The 25,093-nt window shown below is 36.4% G+C and overlaps 1 protein-coding gene across 6 annotated transcripts in view; it reads right to left on the bottom strand.

Annotated features, from left to right (window-relative positions):
* ss (aryl hydrocarbon receptor spineless) overlaps positions 1-25,093 on the bottom strand; it is a 265,001-nt gene that overhangs the window by 48,506 nt on the left and 191,402 nt on the right. For 2 of the 6 annotated variants that reach the window (XM_087346405.1, XM_087346404.1), the window contains exon 1: positions 17,537-17,629. The exons of the other annotated variants lie outside the window; for them this stretch is intronic. The gene's annotated coding sequence lies outside the window, so the exon portion shown is untranslated. Of the gene's footprint in view, positions 1-17,536; positions 17,630-25,093 lie in introns of those variants that run through there. 6 annotated transcript variants of the gene reach the window in all.

Genomic DNA, 25,093 nt, shown 5'->3' with positions numbered 1-25,093 from the left:
CTCATTTCTTTGCCTTCTCAGGTATAACCAATCCTTAGTAGCTGTAACAACTCCCTATTGTGGACTCTGCCTTATCATTCTCATCCAGGTACCTCGTGACACATTAAGAACATGCATATAAGTAGAAGGGCATGTACGTACATACTTTCACATTTACACCGATCTCTCGATTAACAAAAGTAATTCGTTCGATGAAAACTATTATTAAGGTGAACATTATATTTTCCTTATGAATTTTATCTAGCCCATTTACTTGTAATGAACAGTTGAACTGAGGAAATTATTGTATTTAAATATTTCTCTTTTGTCCATATTTTAGGTTTTTTATTTTGTAAGTTTTTCTGGTTTTTATTGTTCACTGTTTTTATTTAGTATTAATATATAAGATAGTATTAATATTATATTTTGTATGTTATTTATGTATTGTTTTATAATTAAACTGATTTAATTTAATTATTATATTACTTAGGCATATTATTTGGCTCATTACATGGCGTATAGTGGGACAAACTTTACTTTTTTTACTTGTGAATTATTATGAATTGAATTGCTATTATTATTAATATGGTACATTTATATATTTAGTTTCATTTGTTTGTTTTTATAATTGTAATATTTTACTCTTATTATATTATATTTTATTCTGTACTGTTGTTCAGTGCTTGGCTGTTATTGGCCTTATTTAGCTGTTGTCAAGCACTTAAATAAATTAATTGAACCGAATTGAATTAATGTTCGGTCTAAATTTGAATATGGATCTGTTGCCTGGAATCGCATTACTTCCACTGATTCCACCAAACTTGAAAGAATTCAAAGGAAATTTGCAGCTTTATGTTACGCCAGATTTTTTAATGGCCTAAGTGACTATAATTATGAAGACGTATTAGTTGGGTTAAACCTCCTTTCTCTCCACCTGAAGAAGAGCCATCTTGATGCTTTCTTTCTCATTAATACTTTTAAGGGCAAAATTTGCTACCTATCCGTTTTGGATTCAGTTTGCTTGCGTGTTCTCTCCAGATCCATTAGAGACTACTGCACGTTTTCTGTTCATCGTAGTTTCAAGACCATTCCCTCGTCTAGGTGTTTCTGCTGCCAATGCAGTCTGTCAGCGCATCGACATCTTCAACAAGGAGTGTATTTCGCTTATTCATATTATTTAGACATTTCACTTCTACTGTGGCTTTTTCATTTGTTTTTCTTCTTTGTATCATAATTTGTTTTCTTTAATTTCTGTTTACCTGTAATTGGTTGTTATAACTTAATATGGAACATTTAAATATTTAGTTTAATTTGTTTTTTTTTGTGTTTGTAATATTTTTACTTTTATTATTATTGAAATAAAATAATTATTATATTATATTTATTCCTGTACTGTTTTCCAGTGCTTGCCTGTTATTGGCCTTATCTGGCTGTTGTCAAGCACTTAAATAAATGAATCAAATTATTATATAAAAAAAGAAATTCCCATTAATTTTAATGCAAAAAATCTGAGTGGTTCCATACTCCCAGAACAACACCCGAAATTTCTCTAACGTATGCTACAATACTATGTAATCATATAAATAAGAGCAATATCACTTTCCATTATACTTATTACTTATTTAACTTTGTAAAGTACTGCTGAAGTGTTTACTTTTAACATCGGTTACTGCAGAGACAGTACATAATTACATCATAATTATGTAAACAAAGAATCAACAATTGTATTTTTTAAAACCTTAATTACTATTAGCATAATAATCATATAGAATCAATAATAGGAAGTCAACTGGTTCTTCGTTATAGGAAAAATTATGTTTATAAACCGAAAATAGATATAAATTTGCATGGTAGCGAAAACTGGTAACTCAAAAGTTTGTAAATCGCGGGATAGCGAACACAGAACAAATGTATGCAAGCTAGAAAGTGTTTTTTTTGTTTTGTTATTGCATACAGATTTTTAAATCGGAAATGCCAACATTTTATGCTTTCTTATAACAGAGTTTTGAAACACGTGAGACGGACTAGAAAGGTCGAAATTTGAAGAATATCAGTCCAAATTATCTGGAGTTAAACAATAACAAGGGATATACATAACTTACAATTATCCAAAACACCATAAGACTTAAGGAAAAGTATTTTATTTTTCTCTGAAAAGAATGTTCGCGAAATTCTTTGATTCGATATTTAATAAGTTACGCAAGAGTTATGATCGATATAAATTGTAATAATAATAATAATAATAAGAAGAAGAAGAAGAAGAAGAAGAATAGCAAAAGTAATTCCAATAATTGTAGGAGCAACTGAAACTGTCTCCAAGTCACTCAAAAAATATTTGGCCAACATCCCTTTCGAACACGACATCAGGGAACTTCAGAAAACCGCCATTATAGGATCATACATCATTCGAAAGACGCTCATGTAAAATATGTAATAATTCCGAATACGAAATCTCTATAATGCATGTAACATATATTAAAAAACAAAATGTTTTTCAGAAATAACTGCTGCACTATCTACTTCAAAAATAAAGTTTGACTCTTGTACACAGAAGCAAATACCCTGCAAAATGGTAAATAAATGTAATAACAATAATAATAACATCCAATCAAGACCGAGTTGTAAGCACCGAAAACTATCTTAAATAAACAGTAACAGATTAAACATTTAATTCTGACGAAGAATGAAAAAAGAATAGTCTACATGAAGCAACATCACATATTACGAGTTGAAGCAGTGTTCTACCACAAAGATCCCAACTAATACGATGCATGATAATGTAACGAAACAAATCGGTCAACATTCGTCTTAAAGAATCAGATAAGCCGTGGTACCAATATGTCACAGAAACAGAATTAAACAGCATTATCATATTATGCTTGGGTAAACCGACAAAACCATCACACAGTGCAGAAAGGATATTACACGTGTGGACAACGGAATGGAAATTATATACTAATTGACACTTCAACATCAAATATACTTAATACGCAAAGGAGCATGCCGGCAAAATAGAGAATCATTAGCCTTTGGCAGAATAAATTCAGAACATGTGGCAACAAGACAAAGAAATTATCGTATGTCATAATTCATTCAACCGCGATTAATAAAATCATAGAATATTTACAACCAAACGGAGACATATACATTTATTTCAGAAGACAGATATAATAAATAAGTAACATGTTGCATTATATGGGATTAAAATCATATTCAATTGCGTATAACAGACATGAATGCACTAATGCATAGATTTTTAATGATTTATAAGTGTAATATGTACGTATTGACCCAGATCCGAATATAAATAATATTAAAAATAAAACCTAAAGCAAGCATCATAAACAAATTTCAGTCAGCCGCCTACTAGCGACACCTGTGTTTAGAAAAGTCTAACGCAGCCTGATATGCGTGACGGACAAACGTCCTGACTCTTTTCGTAGTGTCATCAGTCAGACCATGAGGGGTGTTTTCACATACCCTCCCTCCTCACTCTTCCGGTTACAATACTACGTTGGTCAAGTTTCAAAATCGAGTTATATAAGTCCAACTCCTATTTGTTCTCATAGACGAGTCTATTTATACTCCAATTAACATACTAGACCTATTTGTTCGTTTCTCGTCACCATATAATATACGGATTATCAAATAGTTTGCTCTTGACTGGGCATGTTGTGAGCATGATAATGATCTGGGGTTCTATAAAAGACAGCAACTTTTTTGACTAGCTTAGCGAATGTTATGTTCTCAAGGACTGAACTTCATGCAGTTAATGTAAACTGCGTAGGGCATCGAATAACATATTACAATATCCTTACAAACGATGAATCAGAAGGGATGCGGAAGGAAGCGGTGTTTTCATCAAAAGACTCAGCGAAAGTCTGAAAAACCTAAATTAAAATAACCTGTATCTGGGTAGACCGACCTCCCAAATACCACCAATTTTGGCTAATGTATCTCAGTGTCTCACACTCTTTAGCCACGCTGATGGCGTATTAAATCGCGAAGGACCACCCAGTTATTGTCTAACCCAGTACTTCAATCAATCCACCGCGGGCAGACCAAAATGCATAGTCTATAATAACATTTACAGCCATGGACTCGCATGTCCTAAGTCTTTACAGCGATATAATCATTATCATCATTGAACATAGCCTTAGTTTGTCATTAATTCATGTCCCCCCTCTGTTTAATCAATGCCTTCTTATGGTCCTATTATTTGTATAGTAGCAAATTGATGCCAGTCTCTAAATGACACAAGATGGCGACAAGCGCAGCAACTTTGAGTAAAGGGGGAGGGTGGACTTCATCTACTTCAGTTCGCATACGCAAGCGCAGTGTGCATCCTTGCTGCTATTGGCCAAATATTCAGCATCAATATCGTCAGACGCTCAGAGGACCGATGCTAAGTTACAAAACAGATATGTTATCTCTAGGTAACTCGGAACGCAGTGCAACTGCTGTCTATTGATCGTCCTTCAGGAACTGTTGCAGGTTTGCACAATTTCCAAGAAAACATTGAGGACTTACGCAATAATTACTTAATATGATACGAGAGGGAAAATCAGATTAATTTGTAGCTCGGGGCACATCGAAAATGTATCTTAGCTGCAGCCATGTTAACTGCACATGCCATGGGTTTAGAAGTCTTTAACTGTTGAATTTAGGTTCCTACATCACCTAGGGAATGCCTAGAACATGAAAGGTTACGTCTAGAGCGAATGTATCGTGTACACTACCAAGCAAAGATAAGATGTCTCCGATTATCTTCACACATAAATGTATATTTGTGTATCCTAGTAAAGGTCGCAGCTTGTAGATGAGGAGAGTATATGCTCTTTCAGTAGCTCAGACTATACAGCATCGAATGGGAGGATGATAGTGCATAATGAATTGGGAAGGATGTGGAAGGAAGCGATCGTGGAGAATAAGAGTACGGAAAGTCGACAGAATCTTTACCATGTTACGAAATATTTTCTACCTCTCGAAAACACAATAATTAAACTTCTGGTTCCATAAAAGCTGAAATATTTCTTGTGATGACTACTAGCTTCTAAGAAAGAATCATACTGGATGGAGCTAGTTGGTTACTACAACGTAAATAACATAGCCTAAGTCTATGTCTCTAAGGAATAATTTGCAATCATGGCTGTCATACGATTATTTTCAAGTTCTTGTTAGAATGATTTCAATATTAATGTATTAAACGTCTTTATACTCTTGCGGACTACGTCCATATTGCTTGTTTAAATTCAGAATTACTACTGAAATTGTGAAGGAGTTTCGACATTTGGTAGGACTCCGTGGACGAATGATGAGCACGTCGCAAGACCTCTACCTACGCAGGACAGTATAACACAGGAAGACGCCGACAAACTTCCATAACTTGAGTGGATCCAAGAGAACAACGCCCACGCCCATGCCTCACACCGCGCATATTCATATATACCAAGATAATATTTTACACAATAAGAGTTTCTGCTGTTGAATATATTTAGTCGAGAGCAATATGTTACCGCTATAGTCACTAATAGAACTCTGAGGTAGTGAAAAATACCAGGATATCGATTTTCGACCAAAGTTTGAAATAGTTTTGTCAAGAATTCGAGTCAGACCGTTAGTGTGTTAATCGGCTTGGTGTTTAGTTTATGACAACAGTCGGAAACGTCATACTATGTACTTGCTGTGGAGATCAGATTGAGATAATTAGTCTTTGGTGAGCAACTGCCCTATATTAATGCGGTGTTACGAACCAAACGTATTGATTTTGTGCCATGTCATACATAAATAAATATATCTGTTTTTCCTGCATTTGACTGGTTTAACTCTTCTACAAACTATCCATTAGGCATATGTACAGTTACAAAACAATAAAAAGTTAATGTGGAATCGTTAAAGAATCAATCTCTCCATCGTGGACACAGTAAAATGTATTTTGGTTAACCTAATTTTAAGAAACCACAAAGTACAATAATATATTTACAAAAATTTTGCCTTATTTGTACGTTAAATACAGCATAGGTTTTGAAATAATTTAGAACGTAGTTAAACGAAATAAATATGACTTATTTAATGTTACTATCCAACAGGTTTATGACGAAAACCACGAAAATTCTCATCCAGTACAACCGCCATCTTTGTCAAGATTACATCCTGAAACCTCTACAAAACAAGACACAACTACTAAAAAGCTGTCTTCTGGGTTGTTGCGCCGTGCAGTCTGGTAGACGTCTACCAGACTACACGGCGCTACAACCCAGAAGACAACCATCTTCAGACTCACCGCCGTAAACACCTCAAATCTTACAACTAATAAACAAGTAATGAGATATGTTGTTTCAGAGGATCGGTTTGGTCCGAAGTAAAGATGGTCTGATTCTGTTCGCAGTATTAACACAAGCGTTTCTTTACATTTCGTCATCACAGACACTGAGTGCGTCAGCAAGGCTCGTTGATTTCCGGGACAGGTTCGTAACGCTGAGTCGCGTGAATTTCTGCTTCTCTTTGAGGATCCTAAAGATTTCTAAAAAGCGTTCAGACCGTTGGCAAATTGGCTTTAATAGCCGCTCTGATAAATCAATATCAGCAAAATGGTGGTACAAGAAGCGTACAGCAGGTTTCGTGATTCGGCTCCCACTGCAGAACGGACACAACAAAACACAATGGACCGACCGCGCTGGGCTGAACAATGAACTTACTTGGTCTCCACGAACTCGTTCATTATTTTTTCTTCCCCTCCTCGCTTTTCATGTACCGCTTTTTACTTGATTGAGATGTTGTAGTATAGCTAACATGCAACAACCCAGATCTGTAGGGGGCTCTCATACCTACTAAGTTTCTTTGTCATGTGACGCAGTCTGATTGAGACATGGCAGATTCTAATGTTATGATCTACCTGTACACTACATGCAAGCATTCCTTTAGTCTAACAACACAATAGCGGCTATCATGGACTACGAGCACAAAACCGTTTAAAATAAGCACTAACAACAAGTAGCTTTTGCGATATCGTGTCCAACAGTAGGGGAAAACGGGGAAATGCCGGACACCAAAGAAAAATGCACGATAAGACAAAACGTAAATGCAAAGTGGAAAATTTACGTAAACAGACATTTAGTCGGAAGGCCATACTTCATAAATTTGTAGCATGAAATGCGTTCGACCCAACAGAGATTATCTATGAAGTCACAACTGAAGAAGTAGCTTTGATTGATATTCTCCATGTTTGTGGGTAAATAAATGCTGGTGTCGTGCTACGATGTTACAAGCAACACAACCAGAAGACAACATTGACTTGATCGCAGTGAGTCTCAAGTTCATTTCTAATCTGAACACACCAGAGGACGTATTGCCTAAAAGCTGAAGAAAATAAAGAATTACTCAGTAAGCCTACTGTAATAATTAAAATCAATGTAGTGTAACGAATGTAAAGCCACTGCTAACATCTGTCAGAGGGGACATCGTAACAAATACTAACAATGTTATATGTACGACAGATTCCATCTAAAATCTTCCTGTGAAAGAAAAATGAAGTTTAACAAACCTCATCAACAATATTTGTCAGACGTTAGGTTATTTTATCGACTAATGTAGTCAAATAGGATGTAATACGAAATATATGATTACAAGAATAAACAAGTAAACCCTAAGACATGTAACAGTGAACAATATTGACACATTGCCCAGGCTTTTGTATGGAGAAACTGAATTAAGCCACGGAAAACATCAATCAGATCGGTTGGACGGAAGACATAATTCAAACTCCACACCTCCCACGAAGCCATATGAACCGCTACAACAGATCAAACATGGGTACATACGTGGGATTCGAATACATGATCTAAAAGAAGCAAGAGACATGTGTTGCAAGTCGACAGTGTGCTAGCGCTCCAAGCGGTGCAGTCACGAACGAGACCAATAAATCACTTTGCGCTGTTGGCTCAGAGTTGGAGTTGTGTACACTCAATAATATGATTACACGCGAGCTCTGTCTGCGATACGCCTTGCCTGCAAGTGCGATTGAAGTGTGGAGTGATTGAATATATACACAACGCAGTCTAACTGAAAACCAAACAGGTGGAAATAAGCGACCGAACTTCCTGTAGCAGACCTTGTTCACTGCATATCGTGCATTTTGTGACACAAATGTTTTGAAACAAAATTGACGATGTGTGGTGAACAGTAACAGTTCATTCTTTTAATTTACGAGATAAATGTCTAGGAGATAATAAAATTCCTCCCACGTGCATTGCAGCGATTTTTATGTAAGAATTTGAAATCTGGTCTCGCATCTTTGGCAAGGATTTTGGAACTGGTGGTCTGTAGAAGCAACTTTAATGAAACCCCTGAAAAATAAATGAAGGAGTGACAGGTCTGGGGAGTTTTGTGGTCAAGGTGTCCGTCCCCCACGCCGTCTGCTAATTTCAGTCAACTGATTATCGAGAATCGCTCTCACGGGGAGCAGAAATGTGGTGATGCCGAATCCTGTAGGAAGAGCAGAGCGAAAAATTCTTCTCTAAGTTGGGGCCACTGACGGTTAACAGTAGCGACGCCATTTTACATTAATAAATACGGCAGCATTGCAGTGGTCAATAAATGACGTCCTTCATATAGGTGTGGAACTTGAAGTGTTCCTCTACATATAACTAGTTATTTTATTGATGTAACTGATACACCAAATATAAACAAATATAGCCACCTACATTCATTCTAAAACACGCTGTATTTTGAAGACGTTCATTTACACACAACTCTGAAAAAATAAAAACGTATTAAGTGGCGCTAGTTTCGTACCCATGGAAACTTGCCAATTATTTTAATACTAAAGTTATCAGGGAGCCATGCTGGCTGGCTGCCTGTTCTTATAAAATATGAAAGGTAAGGAACAGTATGCCACTCCAACTGTTAGTATACGAATATCGAACGTCACTGTTACTGTCGATCAAATACTCGACGTGGTTCATTGTGTATTTATGGCTATGCGATATTATTGTGACGAACAAACACTTTCTTCCCACTGCTGACAACAGTTCAGTGTTTCGGTATTGAATTTTATATAGATTACATGACGTTAAGTAAGTCGAGACATATAACCTTTATTGGAGTGCCAAGCTCTTTTGTTCTGGTCTAAGAAATCGGAGAAGTAGGCCTTTAAACTATAAGGTATAAAGTCCGTGGTATCTTGTAATACCCAGTAAAAGTCGAGAGTCGGCTGCTGCAGGAAAAATTCAGTGAATAGTTTCTGGCTATCATTTTTATTTGAACGCTTCAAACTCACATAAACATAATCGACGCCAAATTGCATGCTTCAGGGTTACAACACAGACAGCGAAACGCGGGCGAGTGAAGACAGCTCAGAACACGCATCGTAGTAAAGGTATCAACGCCTGGCGGCTACTATAGGGCACATTTTCACTCAGAATAGTCATACGCCGTACATAAACTTCAAGTCTTGTAGTTCAAATGCGTATTAAATTTTTAACGTAATAAATAATACTGATTATACAAAGTTTAAATGATTGCATAAAGTTTTGTACATAATATTACTAATTTGTCTCGTTCCATAAACATTTACGAGGAAGAAATTTTCCTGTGTTGAACAGTAACAGAATTTACTGGAGCTCTGTCTTTCAAAATCGGATTAAAAGTACAAAATTTATTTATAAAGAAAATTGAATCTGAAAATTTCTTCACTGCGATTGAAGCCAGATTCCTGCGAATTGTAAAAAAAACACGAAAAAACCTTTGACTCCAGATTTCCGTCAAACGCAGACACCGCGAGACACCACCATAGGCACCATCATAATCTCGTTTACAATATTTGCTACCACAATCACCAATATCAGAACTTAATTTGAAATATTTTCTTCATCCCACAAACGGTACACTCGTTCGGTCAAATATGATTAAAAATGACCACTAAGTTAAGAGTACATTTAGTCCTAGACTTTATAACAATAATAAATTTATCATGACTAGGTAAAACGGTTCGCAATTGCGTCTTTATAGTCTATCTCTCATGGCAAACATTTTGTTACAAGATTTCTGTCTTCTGGGTTGTTGCGCTGTGTAGTCTGGTCGATGTTTATCAACGTTTCAGAGGTCATACTACCTCCGTCATCAGAGTATGAAGATTTCTGTCTTCTGGGTTGTTGCGCTGTATAGTATGGTCGATGTTTGCCAACGTTTCAGAGGTCATACTGCCTCCGTCATCAGAGTATGAACAATTCTGTCTTCTGGGTTGTTGCGCTGTGTATTCTGGTCGATGTTAACCAACGTTTCAGAGGTTCATCGCCCTGATGACGGAGGCAGTATGACCTCTGAACCATCGGTTAACATCGACCAGACTACAAAGCGCAACAACCAAGAAGACGGAAATCTTCATACTCTGATGACGGAGGCAGTATGACCTCTGAAACGTTGGTTAACATCGACCAGACCACACAGCGCAACAACCCAGAAGACGGAAATCTTCATACTCATCGCTGTGAGAACCTCAAGTCTTACATTTTGTTACACTAGTCTACAAAGCTACCATAAAACATTTTTCTCTCTCTGATACTTGTACAATATGATGAAAAATTAAAATTCCCTATACAAGTTACCATAATGTCACTCTAAACAAAAAAATTCGCATTACTGCCATATTGATAAACTGATACACGAAAATAGGTTAGGTAACCTCCAGTGGAACAATCCAAGTATAATAAAAGTCACTCGATTGGTTTGTAAGTTTGGGTAAAAAGAAACATACACATAAACACATTGTCTTCTGGTGCTTTAGTAATTTAATGTGCCATCATTGTAGCGCGCTGCGTGACCGATTATACTAACGGAATCGTTTAGCCAGGATTAACCCTATGTCGTGACTAATAATTACGCCTAACTTGTCATGTGATTGTATAAGGCAAAGCTCAGACAGGAGTCAATGTTTTCTTACTAAAGTGGTTACTATTATAGCTGCCGACTATTGATTTCTGTGGCCCCCTGTCCGCCTAGTTTCAGCCAGGTAAAAGTCTCCACGTATCGAGCGTGTGGTACAGTCGATTCAGCTTTCAATTGTTCCTTTCAATCTTCTTCAACAACAAAAAGGTTCAAGTGACTTGAAGACGGCCATCAATATGGCAACTTCATTTATGAACTAAGAACACATACATACGTTACATATTACTTCATACGAGTTAGGATAAAATGTCTGTATTCAAACACTCTGGAGTTGAAGAAAAGGGGAAGAATAAAGTGTCAAACACGAAGGTCTGCAGTTAAATTGAATGGAAAGAAACCTAACCTAACAAAATGCGGTTTCTAATCTCGTTCAGGACTTGTTAATGTTTCATTTATCTTATTTATGATTTATTTAATGACACTTTCAATAGCTCAGGTGAATAGTGAACGACGAATTTTAATAGATGTAAAAGGAAGAGTTCGAGATCGTATTGGTTTTTGGCCGTGCAATTTTCAAGGGAAAGGCTAGGAGCGAATCACTTGTACGATATTACAATGTTTCGTCTGCCTCCAGGAAGGACAAGGAGCTAATCGGACTGAAAGCCCAAACAAGACAAATACACTGACCTTGCCACCTCAAGTACACAGCTCCTCCACTAACGTACCAGAACCCAATGGAACGCTTTTGTGAAGAGGACAACGAACATTCCTGTTCTACAAAGGCAGGAAATTTATTGATCATCTTAGTAGGTATAACTTTTTTTAAGGAAAGCCTTGCGACATGACATTAATTACTTTTCAGGGTACACTTAAACTTACATAGCATATTATATACGGTTTAGCTGTTTGTTACTGAGAGTCGATATTATTGTTAACTCGTCACACAATAACATTCACTTCATCGTGTCATTTTCCACAAAACTAATTAGTATGGTATGTATCTCTATTTCACGATGATGTATCAAATATCGTTAGGCAAAGTCAAATATAATGTAATAAATACTGTTTATAATAAATTGGGAGGATATTAACAGAAAATACCGTGGTATATTTTAAGGTATTATTAATAATATTACACGGAAACCGTATACGAGCTTTTATTCAATCATAATATTATAATTTCATTAGGCTTACACGAAACACAGAAGAGTTATATAATGTGTAGAAATTCGTGATCTCTATCAACTGACTAACGTTGGACTAGTGAACTCGTTGTTGGAACTGGATTAATAATTCTTGCTGGCACAAAACATTTCAAATTAACCCTAAGCACGCTTTGTAATTTCCGGCCACAGGCTACTTTCTGACATATAAACAATTTATTCTACTGATTTATATACCATTAAGTCTTTATACTAATTAAATTAAGCCTCAATGGCTTAATTTGCAATTAAACATTTCGTTAATTATAGACTAGACACTTGGAATTGGGTAGAATATAAAGGAGCAAATTTCTTAGAATCGTTTTGTGATCTCACCGTGTCGCAGAAGCACCCTGGAAAATTAAAATTTCATCCGTTACATTTTTATGTAAAGAGTTACGTTTAAACATATTGTAATTAGAATAATTTTCTCTTGAGCGACAGGTCACTCCCTCCTAGTGATATCACGTTATATGACACTTCGAAGCTGAAGATGGAAAAAGCACGTCTCTCCGAAACGTCGGTAAACAACCTACATGACTCTTTGGTGACGTAATACAGAAGATAATCTAAATTGTTCAGAATGAGCCAAACACATTTCAGGGATTCCGCAAAGACTTCTGACACAGAGTGACTCATTATACCAATCCTAGTACATTTTCCGTCAAAATTGACGAGGAAGATAAAATCAGTAAACATATCTAGTCATAATATTATCCCAAAGTACTAAAAATTCTTTAACAGCAAATAATCACAACTACAATCAATTATTATACAGATATATGCAAAACTCAAAATCCCTTAACAGCATTACCTTGGAAACGATTATATATTATTCCACGAGATTCAAAACTTGTTAATAGCAAACGATTACTAAAAAAATAACAAAACTACGAATCAGCACTTGCTTATATAGATGAGATTACTTTGTTGGACGTCTAACCAGGAAAGTTTTGAATATGAGCTAGAAAGCTAATTTCTAGACGACGAGGTGCGAGGAAACTAGGGGTGGGGATTCGTCTGGTTCCGGGTAGGACTAGCAGTGGATTGTTTTGAACATGGTAATGAACCTTAGGTCTCTATAAAATTTCGAAAATCTCTTAAACAAATACGCGATTATAAACTCTTGAAGACGGACTCTATGCCATGTAATTTTATTACTAGGAAGAAGGTGAAATTTTGTGTTCTCACAGCAGGAAATATCAGGGTGATTATCATGACGATAGAAGCAGTAAGTACCTCTGAAAATTCTGTAAATTTCTACATTTATACAAGTCTACACGACACATCATCACAGAAGACAATTATCTTCACACGAGCAGGGTTTATTGGAGTTAGATATGATAATTAATTTACATTCGCGAAACAAAATTCACATCCTCATGAAACGTTTTAACGGTTCATGGTAGTTATTTAAACCTTTTAGTCACATTGGTTCACCTGCAGCTTAAGGTTATTGTCCTGGGCGTTTAAGAAGCCAACTAGAAGCCCGGACAAAATCAAGTTAACTTCGTCTGAATATACAGCGCCTCGGCTTTTATATCCGGATGCGCGTTCACGTCACTGCGATAATGATCATGATGCCAGGTCAGACAAAGTCCCGAACACAATTTGCATATCCTTAATAAGAGATGGATGAGAGAAGGAAAGATAACGTCTTCAGAAATGAGCTGAGGTAAAATTATTCTAATGAATTTCATATCTAAATTTTTTCTCTATTTAAGAACACTTTGAAAGTACGCCCCCCTTTCTCGTCATTAGGTAAATGCGAAGATGTTGTCCGAATTGGAGATGGCCTACAGGAAGTAGTTATCCCTGTGATTCCGCATTTCTCTCAAGTCACTCTCCAATTGAGGTAAGATAACGAAAAAAAAAAACAAGAGAAAAGAGAAAGCCAGACATTAATCTTATGGGCGGAAATTATTACATCGTAAGAATATTCTAGCTTTGGACGTACCAGGAGTGTAAATCAGAAAACAAGACTAGTAAAATCCGGTAGTGATTAATTTAAGAATATTAAACTTTGTGTTCAAAATTTCACATATATTTCCAAATACCAAACCTCTATTCTCTGAAGAAGTCCCTAGAACCTTTCTTATTCAAGGTCTGTAAAATTTACTGACTTCAATTTGGATCTGCAATAAACCTCATGAAGCCGATACAAGATCTAGCAATCAAAACATTTTTACTACCGGATAGAGGCAAAATTCTCGTCAGATCACAATTCAAACACGTTCAACTTTCTCAGGAGACGGTCCAGTGGCGTGTTCTCAAGAGCAGGGTGATGGATAATGGGAGTTTAATAAGAACATTGTAATTGGGCTACTCGGCTAGCTTAGTGACTACCAGCAATTTAAGGAACTCTGTGTTCTGGAATTAACCCAAAGGTCTGGATTTACTGTAAAGATGAACTTTCACTTTCAATATAGGTCCAATGAATATCTTATACCGTACGCAATAATTCGACGCTAAATCGCTTTTCTCTATATAACTGCCGGTAGCCTCATGAACTGGAGATATTCAGACAAGATAAATGCGTTAAGTTTTCTGCGGAAGTTAAGTATTTCGCTTATCTGGGTCATGCAAATCAGCGCGCGGTCTGAACTGGAGGTGTTGAGCAAGGTATAAATCCTTACCATCCCTACAGATAATGCCAGTCCGCACGCCCGCACTACGGGAACAGATAACGATGAGTCCGCCTCGGAAGACGTCAGTGGCGGCTCGTCACAGTCCATACACGGTGGTTTTGACTTTATACCAACTGCTGGAACTTCCGCTTCGAAGACGCCTTGTAATGTCCTAAAATTGTTACCATCATCAGGACGATTAGCAGAGGCAACAAAAACTTCTGAAACGTTAGTTGACTTCTACCAGTCTACACGGGGCTACAATCTAGAAGACAGTTTTGAGTAGTCCCCAACTTCCTAACGTCATGTTAAATTTCATAAAAATTCGTCCAGTTATCCGTTTCGTTGACTTCGCCGGCGAAGACATCATCGTGAATAATATCATCATGACTTAAGCATGCCTCACGTTGGTTATTATCCATCGTAATAAATTATAAAAGAACTGATTTTGATGAACCTCCTGTGGCATAATCACTATACATGATTTGGTTATAATCCAATCACCCCCTTCCAAGTTATGTTAGTTCTTAGGACCACGCGGAGATGGCAGAACGAACTTATAATGAAATACAAATATCTAAGAGAACATTGGAGTGAATTTTGTGAACTTAATTCATCTGACTCAGATTATAGCCAAATGGCGGGTGTTCTGAACGACAACGAATCTTAGAGTCTGTTACAATCAAGAAAGTTCTTAACGAGTTGGACAGTTAACTTTCAAAGGATGACTGAGGAATGAATCATGAAGATAATAGGGAGTAAAAGAGCTTATTAAATGCAGGCGGCTCGGTACATCACAGAGGACTATCGGTGGGCGAAGGAAGAAGGGAATTTTGCTATCTGCCTTCTCATAACTATTCAACACATGCTGTTTTATGACGTATAACAGTAGTTAGAACTTAATTGGTGGTTATTTATGTTTTTGATTCTGACCGAAACAAAGCAATGTAAACCCGAGGGCTGCTGCATCATAACACAACGTATGGTTACAGGGTTCTCGCTTGTAAAAAAGGTTCTGTAGGATAAAATTAAATTTATCTCGTTGAGTAGAACCAAGGCAATTTGAAACAATGACAATGTTAATATTTTTTGTGTTCGTTACAGCAGTTTGAAAATATCCTGTGAAGGAATCTGAAATTAATTATTAACAGGCCATACAGATATTTGATTTCAAGGAAGGGATGGGGAAGTTTCCAACTAACCAACACCTAACACCGCACTGATCCAGATTTATAAACATTATTTTTCGCAAATTTATTTGCATACGACCAGTTTAAAATTTATCCTCCAGGTTGCCTCAGAACTTACATAAAGTCTTCAAACAGTACGCGTGACCAATTGTGAGCTTCGCCTACGTCACTACTAGCTTGCTGGGCAGAAGGAAGACGCATATACTATGTAATCCAAAGACATTACCGCTTTTGGAACTGAAACAGCAAATTACAGAGTAATTCAGATGGAAAATGATGTTTGCAATGTGGACAATATGTTTCTTTATCTGATACCTCTCCAGCTCCTCTGATCAACTTGCCTTTTACTTCTGATGAATGTCGAATCTACAGATTCGCGATGTACGTGTAATGTGTATGTCTTCTTCGATGTACAACGCTGGAGGAGTCCGTTTCGAATTACAAACCCAAACGCCAACTATCATTTAACAACAATTTGGGACATTTTTCGATCGCTTACGTTCATATATTTTCCAAATCACAATTTCCTTCCTGATACGACCACTGCAGATATCAAGCCTTTATTAATTGTTCTAAAAACAAAGAACACATTCCAGCTACAAGCCAGAACAGTGAGACTGTACTATAGTTATTAAATGGTCAAACTGTTTACATCCTAAACCAAGTGTAAGTAAGTTATAAATGAAAATTTTCACAAAAGTCGGCCTGTTACAACTGAGAACAAACTAACCAGTTGAATGGAGCACAGTCCTCCTTAAGAAGCTGATAGTAGTTCAATCAGTCAATAAATCCCGTTTCTGATACAGTTTGGTTTATTACAGTGTTCAGAAGGGCCCAACATCCTGAGTCAGATGAATCCAATCGACATCCTCAAACCATATTTTCTTTAAGGTTCATTTCAATATGTCCTTCCATCTGTACCCAGATATTTTCTTTCAGGTTTACCGTCCGGAAATTAATTATATGTTTATCTCATGTTCCCAATTAACACAATGATAACACGGATAAATGGGACAAAGAATTTACACTTTTGTAACTAAATACAAAATACACGAAATGAAATTCCTTTAAACAATTTTTAGAAATTATCGATCACACTTGAGTTAGTTGAAAAATTAAACCGATTCATGATTTGTAAAACAGAACTAAGCAGTTTGCAGTTCTGAAGATTCATCAGTAAACGTTTAAAGTATCAAACTATAACGTCTACCGCAGAAGACACTGTTTACTCAATATTTGACCAAATATTTAATTTACCACTAATAAAATATATATAATTCACTCACAATAAATATTTATACTTTTGTAAGATTTCAGATGCATACAGTGTTGATTATGAAGATGGCTGTCTTCAGGGTTGATGCGACGATACTCACCCTGATGATGAAGGCAGTAAGTACCTCTGAAACGTCGATAAATTTCTACCAGACTACACGGTATAACAACCCGGAATACAGCAATTTTAATTTATTATTTTGATTTTTATCCCACCAATCCAATAGTTTACCTAAAACACATCAAATTCAAACCAATCTCCACCAAGAACTAAACACTGCTCCCTTACTAATAAAACAAATGTCACCCTTATATTCATGTAGCCATAGAATAAAGAAGGCCAATAAATAACTATCCACTAACAGTGTCATTTACTCACAAACAGTTCAATCCGCTAATGCTGTTTAATTTCTACTGATATAATCACTGCTGTTAGTATTGACATCAGACAACCTTGGCCTTCACGTTCATCGTGGAACGTAATAAAACGCAGAGCAATTCAAACCACGAGCGACACTGAACCAGAGCCCTTTCACACGCGGCTCACTGAGCTGCAGATCAAGTCAGTCTAGTCAACACATTTATACGTGAGTCACATTGTGGGGAAAGAACCCGCAGTAAGTTGTTTGTAATAGGCACTATTTATTAATTATTTATAATACTTATACTATAAAATATTACTATTACTTCTCTACGAACAAAACGAAGGTATACTTGCATTTGTAGGAAAAGAGGTGGCTAGAGCAAAAATTTTAATTGCAAACGTACCTAAGGAACAAGTCAACGATTTTAAATACTTAGGCTACTTAATTAGCACAGATAGATCCAAAGATTTATATCACAAATTAAACAAATTTCAACATTTATGCGGAACCATTAGAAGAACTTTATTAGGCGAAGTCAGTATAGAAAACAATCCTTAAATTTTACAATATTATGGCAGTCCCTTCACTACTTTATGACGCAGAATGCTGGACTCTAACCAAACTACAAAAGCAACGAATAGAAGTAGCAGAGATGAAATTTGTAAGATCAATTGCTGGATATAAAAGAACATCTCATATAAGAAATGAAGATATTAGACGCAAACTAGGAACTTTTAACTTGTTGGATACAATATGTGAACATCAAAGGAATTGTCTAATGCATATAGAGAGAATGGAAGCCAATAGAATTCCACAAAAAATGTATAAATACAAACCTAAAGGCAAACGAGGCAAAGGACGCCCACAGAAACGTTGGAATGACGAATTTTAACTGCACAGTACTGTACCCTATTTACACGAACAGAACATTCCTTGGAGACGGAACAGTCTATAATAGGCTAAACTATGGATATGATGATGATGATGACTTCTTCAAGTTCCAACATGATTTGATGAACGCTTCTAATATATGTTGTTGGAAGGACTGAGTGAAGTCGGTAACTCTAGCGGAGGGTCATGTAAGCCGAACTCTGAATTGCTTATCGCCTCCGCATGAGCTGCATACCGGCTCAGCGAGCCGCTCAGTTGAGTTGCTCACGAGTGAAAGCAGTCTAAGATCATTGAGCAGCTTTGAATCGCAAGGTTATTTAGGTCTGCGGATCGCTTACAGTTCACTGGTTTGCATAATATTTTGTGTTTACTAGCGACCTCTGCAAGATAATACGCCCGTAATCAGATACTGCAAAGAAGTAACGGACGAACAGAAACAGAAAAGAAACAAAGGGCAGAAAGGAACTTGAAAGAAAGTCAAATGGGAAAGAGGAAGAGAGGATATGGACCAATAGGAAGCTGTGATTTTATGGGAAATATTGTAGCAGAGGTTCATAATTTTTTACGCAACTGTACTCAACTCTCCTCAAAAATACAGCAGCGTTCTTTGCTTGTAGTCCGACATCTAAGCGTTTGGTGCTTAATGGAGAAGTTCTCATCTGTCAACATGTTCTCTAAAAATATTGAACTGATTTACGTGAAATTTTCTACGGGGATTCTAAATTACTAGTTGAAGGACAGTGAATTTAGAAACTAACCGGTGTTTCAGATGTGCTCTGAAACGTCGGTCAATTCCCACAAGACTACACGGTGCATCCCAGAAGATGGCCATCTACATACTCACCGCTGCGAGAACCTTAAATCTCACTTACTACTCGTATATAAATTGTTTTCCGTTCCTACATGATCATCATTATCATGAATTAAGGATCAGGGGTTAAAATGGTCAAGTTCCAAAATGTGTTCTTACCATCTGTTCTTTAATCATTGTCTAGAAGTTGAACTTCCTCCGGATTGGTAATCTCACCCCTGTCGTGTTACAACGATTACACCGTTAAACACGCAGAAAACAGTATCTATACTAGAATATAATCAGTTTTATTGTACACTACATGTTTCGACTTAAAAATTATCTTCAAGTGTTAAAACATACTTAAAAATCATCCAGTGATTTTCATATTGAGAATACCGGAGGCAATTTGTTCTTCCGAAAAGTTAGTATCTGCATACAAGTCAACATGGCGTCACAACCAATAAAAACAACAATTTCCATATTATTGAACCTTATAATGTAAGTCATAAATTTTCAGTTTTCCCCTTATATATTTACTTATCATTTTATCCAACTGAGAATAAGCCCTACAGATGTAAGATATTTCAACTCGACTGTGTATTTTATTTTGGTTTTTTCTTTGTCGCTGTCCACATTTATCTGCCTCAAATTAATGCTGGTACCTCCACCATTTTGTGTAGTTCAATGCGAATAATACTAAGGTACAACTAAAAAGGTTCAGAAAAACTTGTTTGCCTACCTATATTATGCCTATAGTATGTAGTTACTTGGTACTTTAGACATTGTATTTTTATTCGCAACAAATGTACACTAAGACAAATAAACGATACGTTTAACAAAACTTTGCTGTTACCTTTCCTCGTTTGTTATCTCTCAGAAATAAAAATAACTGCATTATCTCCATAAAACTGTACCAAATTCGCTATCGATTCTGTTTTTAGGTAACTGATAGATTCTGTGAACTTGTGACTAATGAAAAATAAATATATTTATATAGATAACTTCCCTCTCGGTTGGCGAGGGGGGGGGGGTTTCTGTTAGGCGGTTACGTTATTAAACACGACTTATAAAATCGTTGGAGGTAGTCGGACACAGCCTGACTCTAAAGAAATCCATAATCGTTTGACTCTAAATAACAGGTTTATGAAAGAGTTAATTTAATTTGTGGTAATTAAACGTCTGTATCTCATGGGAATTACATTTAGACGGAAAAAATTATGTGGGAAAATATCAGACCTAATTAGCAACAACGATTATAATCTGACATAAGTTTGTATACTAACCGGCTAGTGTATTGAAAAAGAAGTCAGTTTTTGTGGTATGATGGTTTTCTACAAAACAGAGATATGAAAACGACATGAAAACAATTACTTTTTTCCTCTTGTTTGCTTGTTCTTCTAACTCCTTTTTATTGCCCTATTTCCTCTCGCATTATTCTTTTTCTTCTCGTTCTTCACTGCACATCTGAGAGTTCAGGTTCTGAAGCTGTTAACATTTAATATCTCTGGATTTTTATGCGTGTGTTATAACACTGTAGGAGCAAAGTTGTAGGATAGGGAAAGAAATTGATCAAAATGGGATATGTGCATCACAAAATTCATGTATTAAAGGCATAAAGTGAAAGGTTTTCCTTTGAAAGTTGACAACCGTCTAAGAATGCTTTAACCGTCACATACCCTGATTCTTAAAATATTCAGAACCACCATTTGACTTTTATCTCAACCCTTTAAGACCCAGTGGTAAATATATGTACCACCTGCTTTACAAAGTTAATAAATCTGCGTTTTCTATGTATGGGTTTCGGATTGTTCTCAGTGTAAATAGGGATTATTTCCTTAAACAGCGTCAACCAGTTGTAATTTGTAATGGTGAAGTGTTTTGTTTTGTTCGCGGTACGGACTGATTTATTGAATAATATTTAGACGAGCTTCGGTTTCAAAGGGTGAAGCACTCGAAGCCAATTCACAAATTCACTCCATTGTGCTCTCAAATATTCCATTATAAGGTGTTCTATAAGATTTAACGTAATCGAAAAACATCTTATTGGCCCATCCATGTCTGTCTGACTGTCGATATCGTCTTTTAACCGAGATCGTGTTCCATCTCTCCGTGATTCTAGAAACTAATGTAACTCCACAATAGCTGACTGAATTCACAAAAAACTTGGTATGGTAATTATGTCACTAGAGAATAAAAATTCCACGTTTCCTACAATCGATAATAGCCAATGTGACGGACGGACGATGATGCCAATACCCATGATTCCTAGAACATGCAGTGACGTCATCACATTGTTATCAGAATGACCATAGTGACCTTGGATATCATCGTTGTCGTTGAATTTATTTTTCTCTTATTTGCCCGGATGATGGCGTCACTGGTGACGTCAACAAAACAGATGTACGGGAGAATTTTCAGTAACATAAATAAATCTTGAATTCAGGGCCGTCTAAAAGTTGTATTTTCTTTTCCTGAACGTGATGTTTAGGGTCTTAACACTTCTTTCCATAAGACCACAATACCAAAACACCAAACGATAAACACAGATATAAAGAAACTAAGAATTTCAAACGCAACAGAGTGACTGTAAAGTTTCTACTTCGGAATCTGTTATTTTTATGGCGACGGCTACATTTTTATGACGCCTGCTTCTTTATTATGACGCCCGATATCAGCCACTATTCTGCAGTCACGCTAGCAATTAGATATGAATTCAAAATGGAACCTGCCAGTGGCCTATACGCTTAGCTGTGTAAATTTTACCAGCCATACCAATCGTTAATCCTACCGTAGTCCAACAGGCGAACAGTTTCCAATGGTTAGGCACAACTTTTGTTTATCAGTTTACATAAAACTCTTAGGAGAATTTAAGGTTCTCACGGCTGTGAATACAAAGATGGACACGATGTAGAGCTGTCTATTCGATTATCATTATCATGAACCTCATGATGCAGACAGGAAGGACCTCTGAAACGTTGGTAAATTATCAATCTACACGACGTTACAACTCAGAAGACCAATTGAATAAAAATTTTCTTGGATATTATCCATCGATTAGTAAATATAAAACGTAAAAAACGACGTTTCGGAGATGGGGCTCTATCTCCGTCTTCAGGTTCCTACTCAGTTGGGCCCACTAGATAGAGCTAATCCCTATCTCTGGACAAAGTAAAAAGTGAAAGTCCCGGAATAAAAAGGCATTACCACACCATCCATCCGTGGGACGTAAAAGAATAGTATGTAGAAATCAAAATTCATAAACACGATAAAGCCAAAAAACAAAAACTCACAAAAGGTGGGAATAAATACACATGAATATTAATTCGAAACTCGATGCCCAACTTGGATTTCTTTAGAGATGACAGGTATCCAAATAGGAGATAAATCCAAACTAGGCTGGCTGATAGGGTTGGGTCATCTCTAAAGAAATCCAGACTACACAGCGCAATAACCCACAAGACGGAAATCTTCAAAAGTACATTTTGTTTATATTTTACTTGGCAACTCGATTTTTCACTGTTACAAAGTCTCAAACGCTTTAATATACATTATGTCAGTTGAGGACTCACGTAACTGAAACGTTAAGTTTAAAATACTATGCTTGTGAACGACATATCTCATTTCTAGGAAGGAAATGGTTAGCAGTCCAACTTGTTTCTCGAACCTTCACGTATTATCCAGGGTCTAGAACTGAGCTCACTGGTGTCGGCCAATCTATACATTAGGGTAAGTCATTAGCATTCTCTGAAGGTCGGAGGGCGCCCATACATTTCGGAAAAATGATAATTTGACAGTTCAGAAAAAACACAGGATGAAAGCAAAAATTGTTAATTTGTTGGATAAGTTTGTACGTATACGAATATGATGAAATCGTTTTAAAACTTCATCTAATTTAAAATCCGTAGATTTATAACTGTAATGTGTGGAATAATCGGTAGCACAACTAATAACTCGGTCCGAGGTTTAGTACAAGTTTGGAAAGCATTTTACTTTTGCGTGATGCGGTTTATTGTTCCAGAAGATTAGACTTCATTAGTCTTAATACTAATGACAGCCTATTATTAGTAAGCTACATGTTCGTATGTCGTCCATGTCACAATGTTCTATCATTAAACCAAAATATTTCGTAAGATTTCCACGATCCATCTATCCTAATAAAAGATGTATATTATATGAGAAATCCACAAAATTATTTTATGAATTTGATTATTGTTTTTCCTGTTAGTAACATTGGCATGACCACAATTTTGCTATAATTGAGGAAAGTTAAAATATATCATGATCGCTAATGGTGTCTAGTTTGTACCGAATATTATTAAAACCAATTAATTAATCAATTAACCAATCAATTAGGTACTTACATGTGTTATAAAAACACATGTAAGTACCTAAAACAGGGGATTAACACGTCGGTTTCTTTCGAAGTAAGTGTGATATTTCATAGCCCTAAAATTAACGCTCAATATCAAATTAGAAGTGAAATAATCTCAGCAAATGCATGCTGTTATTTGGGTCAGATTATTTTCCATTTATTTAATTTTCCGGTTTGCCACATTTACAAAAAAAACCCACCTGTCTAATATCCACCCTAATGTTATTCTTCCACTTTCTCGTTGTTAACCAATAATTCCCGAGTATTTATCACACATAACCTTATCGTCATTACAAGTATAAAATATTGATACTTGAACTGAATCGTTTCAAAAATATTCGTACATTTCAAAGGCTTGTGTAAACGTTTCGTGACACGGAATATTTTAAGGATGAAACTTTGTGAGCGATAAGTCAAGTCCCAAGCTGGAGGACCCCCTCGCCTCTCATCATCTATCAATATCTGATGCTGCCGTCTGCTTCATCCACAAAATTAAAATTAAACTATATGTATGGACTTATAACTGGTAAGTCCTTATAAGTACTGGGTTTTTCTGAGTATAGAGGGAATTATCTTTCCCCTCCCCTTCACTGGCATAACCCGGTGGACGAGACCGGAGCAGCTATAACACGCTTATCGCAGATCCCTAGGGACCTCAACAGCTACCGTAGCGGTCTTGAGGCACGCGATGGTACGACAGCAATATTAAGATTAATACTGAGCCAGGCTAGCAGAGAGATTGAGGATCGTTGTGGATAATCAGCTATTACAACAAATGTGAGAACTTAATTTATATGATAGGTAGAATAAATAAATTTGATAGAAACAGCAGAGAAACTTTATGTGACATCGAGAACATGTAGAACATTGTAAAATAAGGAGAGAGCCCTTTTAAGGAAGCTAACAGCTGTAAATATAATAAAGAAATCCTCGCTTTTTAGGAAATTAATAACAAAATAGTGTGGGCCTATTTATCAAGCTGAAGAGATTCTGTGTATTGAGTGATCTGTATTTGAACTATCGACAAGAAAAACGCAAAAACATGAGCCGGTCTTGTAAAAGATTGACGTTATACCTCTGAACCGGAAGCATCTAGACCAAACCGATCTCAACTGACACTTGGATATCAGGGATCGCAGGTTCTCATCCCACTCAAGGCATCGATGTTTGTCCTCGTCTTTGTGTTTTGTACTCTCCTGTGTAGGAGACAGAGACCTGGCGACTGCTTGACAACTCGTCTAAGGAGTTCTTCCAAATGTCAAAACTAATTTATAATTTCAGAAGTAATTTTAAATTGGAACTGACTACAAGGCCTAATTCGTAAGAGTTATGATGATGATGATGATGATGATATGCAACCCACGAAAGCAACAGCAAAAATAAGAGATACCAGTCGTTTCATATAGGCTGGGCTTTGCATATAATTTTATCACTCGCTTTGAAGGGAAAAGTTGCATTATGGGTGTTTAAAACAAAGTCCTGAGGAGAATATTAGGAAACAATAAACATTAAATG

This window comes from Zootermopsis nevadensis, unplaced genomic scaffold (genome assembly GCF_977971745.1).
Source record: "Zootermopsis nevadensis isolate Lab colony 2312 unplaced genomic scaffold, Znev_1.0 Znev_ptg000010l, whole genome shotgun sequence".
In the NCBI taxonomy this organism is placed as follows: domain Eukaryota; kingdom Metazoa; phylum Arthropoda; class Insecta; order Blattodea; family Termopsidae; genus Zootermopsis; species Zootermopsis nevadensis.
Note: the sequence above shows the minus strand (reverse complement) of the source record. Positions and strands in the feature narration are given on the sequence as shown.